This window comes from Alexandromys fortis, unplaced genomic scaffold, assembly GCF_014885135.2.
Source record: "Alexandromys fortis isolate MF-2015 unplaced genomic scaffold, M_Fortis_MF-2015_v1.1 scaffold_485, whole genome shotgun sequence".
Classification (NCBI taxonomy): domain Eukaryota; kingdom Metazoa; phylum Chordata; class Mammalia; order Rodentia; family Cricetidae; genus Alexandromys; species Alexandromys fortis.
The window spans coordinates 393-9,883 of NW_026068409.1; positions in this window are offsets into that span (position 1 = coordinate 393).

Genomic DNA, 9,491 nt, shown 5'->3' on the forward strand with positions numbered 1-9,491 from the left:
CCTGGATAATTCGTTCTTCACTGGAGGCTTAAGAATGAGACCAGGAAGTGGATGGAGTTTGTATCACATAAATAGACATAACATTTCTTTTTAAATATTAAATATTGTAGTTGATTTTGGAACTATTTGGAGTTCTGCCACCCAGATCCCAAATAAATAGAGAGACTTATTCTTATTTGTGAATGTTGGCCTTATTTTTGCTTCTTTCTCTCCATATTTTCTAACATAAATTTACATTTTGCCTCTAGGCTTTTTACCTTTCTTTATTCTGTACTTTTTTCTTTTCTTCCTACTCCAAGGATGACTGTGTAGATGTGTGGTCAGCCAATTTGTATCCTCCTCTCTTCCTTTTCTCACTCTTCACTCTCTTTCCCAACTTTCTCATCTAATTATTCTCTTCTTTAACAGTGATATTCACTTCTGTTTCCTAACTAGAAATTGATCGTTTAGATCTTTAATACACAGAATATTAGAAATGGGTTAGAACAATATGTAAGAGCTAGCCAATAAGAAGCTGGAACTAGCCGGGCCAGGCAGTGTTTGAATGAATACAGTTTGTGTGTTGTTATTTCGGGCATGAGCTAGCCAAGCGGCCAGGGTGTTGGGGACACAGCCCCGCCGCCATTCTTATTTCAACAGATGAATCGGGTGATTTAGTCAGGGAAAGAAACACAGCTTTATAAAGTTAAACAAATGCAAAATTGAACAAATAATCCAAAGCATAAATGAATGTAAAACATCTCAAACTAACAGTCAATAAAAAGGGGTTGTCAAGCACATCTGCAATTTGAAACAGTAAAACAACTGTTTGTATGAAATATAATTGACTATCCTATATGCTTGTTGAATCTTCCATTACAGATCTAACAAGTTTAATGAAAAAGGAACATGAACCTGAGTCCCTGTACAGATAGAACAAGAAATGGGTTTCAAACACATCTTTATTGTCCATTCATCCATTGTTGGGCCTCTAGGTTTCAGCTCTTAGCTGCTATGAAGAGGGTGACATTTCACAGAAATGATCTGGTATCTTGCCAGTAAAGAATCCATAGGTGTCTGTCCAGCAGTGATATAGTTAGTTCACATGACAAATGTATTTTCAACCTTTGGGGGAAACTCCAGATGAAATTTTATAGAAACTGCAACAATTAACACTGTCTCCCAATATATATATTTCTACAATTGATAATCAAAATTTGGTGTCATTTGTTTCCCTTTTAAATATCATTCTTACTAGAATAAAATAAAATCTCACAGCAATTTGTAATTCTTTAATAGAACAATATCCTGAAAGCTTTAAAAAATTTATTAGCCATTTGTTTAAAATATTTATTACCCAAATATTTAAACACATTTTATGTGTTTCCATCAGATGATAAACCTATGAGATTTCTCCCAGCTCCACTGCTGTCTGTCTATAGAATGAACTGATTCTTGGTCTGTAAAAGACTTAAGAAGAACTCTGTTAGCTGTTCTAATAAATCAGGGAAGAACCACCTTTCCATTTTTATATTGAGTTTCAACATATACCATGCTTGGGATTCTCTGTCTATATTTAGAGTACATGATCAATTAACAAAACTGCTCAGGATTATCTGTTGGAACATTGTGCACTGCTGTGTGATCCCTATGAGGGTCATAACAACAAGGAAGAAGAGTAAGGAAGATTATAGTGACTGAGGTTAGGGTTAGAACCTGCCTGATAAAAGTTTTCTCCTTTAATATGAAAGATCAGTAAAATTCTGACAGGCTGTGGAACTTAGAACAGCATTAGATTTGGGTCAGCTCCTCTGATTTCTGTCAATGGGATGCCTCTGCCATGGATAAGCTCTGGGTAATATAAAAAGTCTGCTATGTTAATTTTTTTAACTCTACTGACTGCACTTCCATCACATACCATGATGTTTATGAGTTAGTCCTTCCAACAAGACAAATGACAGTATGGTAAAATAGGCAAAAAAAATGGGGGTTCTCTGCAGGAGGTAAAAAGCAACACTCACAGAAAATTTCCTATCTTCACACTGCTCTAGCTCCCAAAGCATGAAAATTGCTATTCTTGTCCATATAGAGCTATGTATAGTAATGGAAATAAGAGTTTCTTTACTGATGTGTCATTAAAGTTCCATGATCAGTATTATCAAAGGAACTTCTGCATGGAACTTTTACAGGTTCCATGTTGAGAAAATGTAGATAACCAAAGGCACTAACAAATCTTCTAAAATACTAACAGTTTTTTTTTAAGCCCTGGCCCGAGGACATTTCTTTTTTTTTTTATTTTTATATTTATTTATTTATTTATTTATTTATTTATTTATTTATTTATTTATTAAAGATTTCTGTCTCTTCCCCCCAGCCGCCTCCCCTTTCCCTCCCCCTCCCCCAATCAAGTCCCCCTCCCTCGTCAGCCCAAAGAGCAATCAGGGTTCCCTGCCCTGTGGGAAGTCCAAGGACCACCCACCTCCATCCAGGTCTAGTAAGGTGAGCATCCAAACTGCCTAGGCTCCCCCAAAACCAATAGGTACAGTAGGATCAAAAACCCATTGCCATTGTTCTTGAGGTCTCAGTAGTCCTCATTGTCTGCTATGTTCAGCGAGACCGGTTTTAACCCAGGCTTTTTCAGATCCAGGCCAGCTGGCCTTGGTGAGTTCCCGATAGAACATCCCCATTGTCTCAGTGTGTGGGTGCACCCCTCGTGGTCCTGAGTTCCTTGCTCGTGCTCTCTCTCCTTCTGCTCCTGATTTGGACCTTGAGATTTCAGTCCGGTGCTCCAATGTGGGTCTCTGTCTCTGTCTCCTTTCATCGCCTGATGAAGGTTAATATTCAGGAGGATGCCTATATGTTTTCTTTGGGTTCTCCTTCTTATTTAGCTTCTCTAAGAACCCGAATTTATCTATGTTTGAAGGAACTTCTTTGTGTATAAAGATTTCCCTAATTTTGGCAGCAAAAAAAAAATGGCATTTTTATTATTGGTGTTGACACACTTCTATAAATTTACCTGAAATTTCTAGTAACTGTTCAGATCCATATTATCTATGGTGACAGTGATATTTTCAAGCAATGAATATTTGAGCATTAAATCATTTTTATTAAGTTTAAACATTCAAAGAAACTGTGGATATTCATTATCTGAAACCAACAATTTATGTATGTCCTCATGAAAGAAAATTGTGTCCTGAGCTACCAAGAGTCTGTATCAAACATGAATGTTGAAAAAAATATGGCAAGACTTAGTCCTTCCAGTCTGCACCTTTTGGATATCATAAAATATCACTTATTGTACAGGGAACATAGCTCAGTCGGTAGAGTATTGCTTTGAATGCATGAAGACCTGTGTTCTTTCCCATGATGGCATGACAGGTGAGATATTGCAACAAGAGAAGCACAGGTTTGAGTAGTGATTTGTCTGAATGAAACTGTGTATAAAACAATAGAGAATAAGGAAGAATTTTTTTCAAAAAAAAAAGAAAATTTACTTAACACGAATTTATGGTTTTATGTAGAAATATAAGTTTTTGGTCTTACACTATTAAAGTTTAAAATTGTAAACCCATTTCTTGTCTTTTCATAAATTATTAAATAATTTCTTGTAGGATCAGAAAAGCTATATGATTTGACACAGGTTGTATAATGTTTAGTGAATAATAAATGTTTGTATTGAATTGAAGTAACAAACTGAGGCTAGGGCCGTAGATCACTGATATAATATTTCTGCCATAAAGGCCTAAGATTGATTGTCAAAAATAGAAGTGCTCCTATATAAAAATAAAAAGTATTACAGATTATTATTTAATCAGTGATAAAAACACATTGTATATACCCATGTTAATCGTTGATGTTTTCCTGGACTGACCTTTTCCACCTACTGTATATTTCTGCTGCTCCTCATTACAAAGGTTCTCCCAGCTCTTTTGTGACATTCCCAAAAATCCAACTGGGCCTATGCCTTTATGCCATATCCTTCTGCTCTTGGGTTCTTCAATGACTTGCAATTTTTCTCCCCAATAGCATGTTATGCTCTCTGTCACAGTAAATATTCACCTAGACCTTTAAGAGACTTTCCTGAACTGCAGCACCAAGGAGTTTAGATACTTCTTATGCCAAAATACACTCTCTTCCTGTTATCTTCCTCTCCACACCACCATGTTCTTTCGTTCTTCCAACAGATCAAGCAGTCATCACCATGGTCTTGCTTCTCTGAACTGCTTGGTAGAATGAAGCACAATTAATAAAATAAAATAAAATAATAAATAAAGCATGGTAAATAAAATTTCATAAAGATAAATTGGAGATCAACCTGAAGGTAGGAAAAGCAAAACAACAAGCCACTCACTCTGTAAGACCTTAGTCCAAGATGGTGATCCTGCCTTCAGGACACTCAGACTGAGAATATGTTATCAAAAGTTGTTTTTTCGCATTCTATAAGCCTCTCTAAAGAAGGGATTAAAAGCATTCACAATCATGATTAAAGCATGCACTGACTGGTTTCTATGACACCTAGTGTGGCTACTGGGATTAAAGGTACATGTCATTGTGGTTACTGGGATTTATAGTATGTATTATGATTACCTTGTCTGTAAGGCTTACCAGTGGGGCTCTTTTACTTTCAGATCTTCAGCCAGGCTTTATTTATTGAAATACAATAGAAATTCGACTATATTAGATATTGTTCTTGCTTAGCAAATAGGTTTTTTCCTCAAAGTTCATTCTTCCAAGTGTGGTCAGACTGGCTAGTTTTTTTTTTTTTTTTTTTTTTTTTTTTTTTTTTTTGAGAATTGTTCCTCCCCTTGCCTTCTTTAGCAGGATAGTATTACTTCGTTTTCTCCTAGATCCCACAGCTATCTATTATCTTGTTCTTTGCCAGCTGAAAAGTGTCAGTAATATGTATAATCTCAGAGAGAAGTCCTGAAATGCAATCAGAGATTGATTGGTTATACTAACAAAAGTTATTCTGCTTACATGGTACCAAAGTAAAATGATAAACAGCAAACCAGCCACAAACTATTTTGACCTCTAATAATTTCTGCCTGAAAGTCACTAATATATTTTAACTGTGTTCTGAGAACTTATACTGTCAGATAAAAGTTCTAACATTCACATTAATAAAGTTATTGTTTTTATTCATACATGAAGACTATTGCAGAGATTCATAAAGGTAACATGCAGAGAAAAGATGATGCTGTGATTACCATTTAGAGTTGGTATATCTTCAATACAAATCATATACTAAAATTTCAGGGAAAGTCCTGAAAAAGATACAGAACTATTGTAAAATTTAGAGAACCAGGATGTAATTATGAAAAAGTATAGATGGAGCAGGAATGCTGCACCCATGAAATCTTGACAATATTGAATCCAAAACTAGATACCAATCCATAAGAGGAAACCTCTGGTTCCTCACCTCTAAATGAAGAGCTACAGGTAACCAATAGCTTTTGAGAGAGAAAGAATCAGGTTTCTTCAGGGACAAGCTCTCTGATGGAAAATGATGGTATGCACTGGCAATGCTGAAGCATTAACAGGTAGCTCATATATGGCAGTTCTGTTGAATTTGTCCATATTGGGTTTCCTTGACTAAGTTGATAAGTTGAGCTGACTCTTCCTCAAGATAAAAACAGATCTCATCACAGATGCTGGTGAGCCACCATATGGTTGGCAGAAACTGAACTCTGGAAATTTGGAAGAGCAGGCAATACCCTTTACTGCTCAATTAGACTGCTTTACACATATGTACAAATAAGTGGCTATAACTGAGGGCAATATGATAGACATAGGCAAACACACACACAAACACAAAATTAAGACAGAGATAGAAGTAGAAGAGACTTGTAAATGTTACTAAAATTTAAAAAAAATCATTAATTTAATATGGAATGAGAGATGGATGTGGGAATTTGTTTAGAAGAATTAGCAAATTTTTATGAATGTTGAATCCAGATATGATATTGAAGAAATGGTTTTTAATGGAGCAGCTTAGTGCTGATTTTTAAAAAATGCCTGGAATTTGATATCTAGTATTGAAAAACAGTGATATGTATGTTCCATATGCTATGATTTTTCTGTAAGTAATATCTAAAATTTGAACTCATCTATTAATATTTATTGCTAGTCTGGGTATTGGCTGTGTAAAATGTAACACTCCTGTATAACAGATCAGTGTTATTAAACTATTTAATAGTAATAAAGGAAACGTAACTGTGAGTTCCAAAAGGTTAAGAGTATTCTAGACTCTCCACCATAGTGTCCCAATCTGATTAACTTTCATCTAACCAGTACTAACACCTCCCCAGGACATGACACTCTATACCGATTAGGATTGAGACTCAGCATGAAGATTTTTAAAATTAACTCTACAAGAGACAAGAGTGTCAGGACTTACTTTTACAATAAAACAATTCTACATTGAGATAAACTTTCTTCATGGTGACTGAGAAAGACTTTAACTGGATCATTTCTGTCATTATAACATTCCCAGGAGAGTGTCACAGATTCTAGGAACTACCTTTACTTCTCCATGTCATATCTTGTGTAATTATAGGAGAGGGTACTAACTGCCATAAGAGATCGTCTCCTGGGACCTGTATGTAATTAAATGAGAGGAGTAAACTCTGACTAGTGTCAGGAAACACCACTGCTGGCCTTTCTGCCCCTGCACCTTAGAATGTGCATACTTAGTTTATTTTGGTTTTACTTTTTGGTGCCTCATGTCAAAAATATTTAGCAATGCTATTGTTCATATGGACTTTATGTCATTTGAAATTCACAATATACAATATCTGAATGTGTTTCTCCTTTTTTGAGTTTGACCAAACAGGATCTTCAATTGATTAATCTCACTCCCATGTAATGATTGTTTTAAAATGTTTGTAGCCACTTTTATGTTCGGTCAGTGATCCTGTGTAGGTGAGTTAGGCTGTAATAGGGAACTTGTGTACTGTGATGTATCATAGTATGCACAAGGCACAATTCTATAAAGGATGGAAGCTTTGGCTCTTCTTGAATATGCTAGCTTATTCCTGCAAACGACAGGACTATTAATCCTACATGGTTCTACTCAATTCAAACCTAACAGTAACCCTCCATTCATTCCACTCTTAGTCTTCCTGCTGTCTCGACTTTGTATTTTATATTTGAACAAGAGAGTTCTTGATGTTATTGACATGTTATGTTGCACAGAAAAACATTAGGCTATAAAAGATAAGAAATTTTTGTTCAGTTTTTCTTGGTGCAGGAGAAATTTCCTCAATATCATGTGATCTACTGGAAAATGGCTGGAAGGATAATGATGTACTGTGAGAATAAATTTCAGGTGGAAAATAAATGCAGTGGCAGGAAAACAGACACTCTGATCTACATTCAACCTGGGGATGATCATATATATGAGAGGAACCATCTGAGGAGGGAAAGAAATTGGGTATTCTAGTTGCACGTTCTTGTTTACACAAAAATGTAAACTGTTGTGTAAACTGGCTTTTATTTGTGACAATAAATAGATAATAATTGCATAAACATGTAAATACATAAAATAAAACTGTTTATACCAGAGAATCCCAGTGTCCACTGTGTTGCTTACATTTTTTTTCATTTTATTGTCTTAATCAAAATAGCCAGATTGTAGGCATGTTAACAATGGAAGTATTATTTCTGCTCTGGAAATACAGCAAATTTATAGCCAATGTATATGTGAATTCTCCTACATTAAAAAAAAACAAAATTTAAGAAACATACATTGTAAGAAATATTTTATTTCAGACTTGTCAAAATTATGACAGAGCCAAAAATCAATAGAAGTCCCATGTTAACCTTGTTGCTTCTAATAACAAAACATTTGTATGTGTATGTATATTTATGTGTGTTTGTGGGACTAGTTCACTATACAATGATGTCCATTCAATTTCTATCAATGTTAATCTAGTACTTGAGATAAAGCCAATCCCATTTCAGGAAACAGGGTAATGATCAGGCAAGGTTCCCCACAAATAGTACTAGTCTTTTACATTCCCACTTTGGAATCCTACACCTCTGTCCCAATGTTTTCTGAGCAAGGGTCCAAAATGTTGTCAAAGAAGGAGACTCCACATGTGAACACTCCACAGAATGACATCTAGGTACATCTTTATCCATAAAACAATAAGAAATTTGATTAATGCCTCCAAAAGCAATTCAGGATTAGGATTAATTATTAATAAATATATAAAATTAATTCATGAGGAAAAGTAAAAGAATTCCCATAAAACTATGGGGAACACTTCTAACAAAGTATGTGGTATACAGGTACATCAAACTGAATTTTGAAAGGGGTTTTAATTTGCCCTGATATTCTTGACTTGTATTTTACTAGAGGAATTCATATTATAGTATATTCTCATTTACTCCAAATATAGTTCTAACAGTTCTAAACTCTTAGCTTGAAAGGATATATTGATAATATAATATGAAGTCAAAGTTTTTTATGCCAGAGTTTGCTGTTTTTTTGTTTGTTTGTTTGTTTGTTTGTTTCTCTAAAGCAGAAGTATGTCTAAGTTATTAACTGATAAAGATTTTGTCAAGGTATGGTGGACTATACTGGACATCCAGAATCAGCACATATCATTCTGTGATGTTTTTTGAAATGTTGAGAAACACCATACAGGAAAGTGAAGAAATGGCTGAAAATAGCCACTCAGAATGATTGTTTCTGTTATCATATCCAGGCTAATCTTCAATGTCATCTGAACTTTCTGAACCTCCAGTGTTTTGACAGACTCACCCGTGTAGTTGCAACCCTGTGTCTTGCACAGTAAGAGATGATAGACTCCACAGATGTCAGGCTGCTGAGCTCCATGTATGCTTTCCTGGAGTATTTGCCTACAATAAGTGTGGCTTTGCCTTGGAACTTCTGTTCATAAAGAATATTGCCATTTCCAAGATCAATTCTTCTAAATTACTTCAAGCTCTGCCCCCATCACTGATTCACACAGTACATATAATAGCTAAAGTATTGCCAGAAGTCTTGCCGGACAAATTTCCTGACGTCGCAAGTCTCACAAGCTCAGCCATACTATATACTACAAAAGTATTTGTTCAAATATGTTCATGGCAGCATTATTTGTAATAGCCAGAACCTGGAAACAACCTAGATGTCCTTCAACAGAAGAATGGATGAAGAAAGTGTGGAATAAAAAACAATGACATCTCGAATTTTGCATGCAAATGGATGGAAATAGAAAACACTATCCTGAGTGAGGTAACCCAGACCCAAAAAGATGAACATGGGATGTACTCACTTATAATTGGTTACTAGCTATAAATAAAGGACACTGAGCCTATAATTCGTGATCCTAGGGAAGCTAAAAAATAAAGTAAACTCAAAGAAAAACATATAGTTATCCTCCTGGCTGTGGGAAGTAGACAAGATTACTGGGAAAAATTGGGAACTGGGGGGTGGGGTAGGATGGGGGAAAGGGGAGATGGGGAGAGAAAAGTGAGAAGAGGAGAATGGGGAGAGCTTGGGG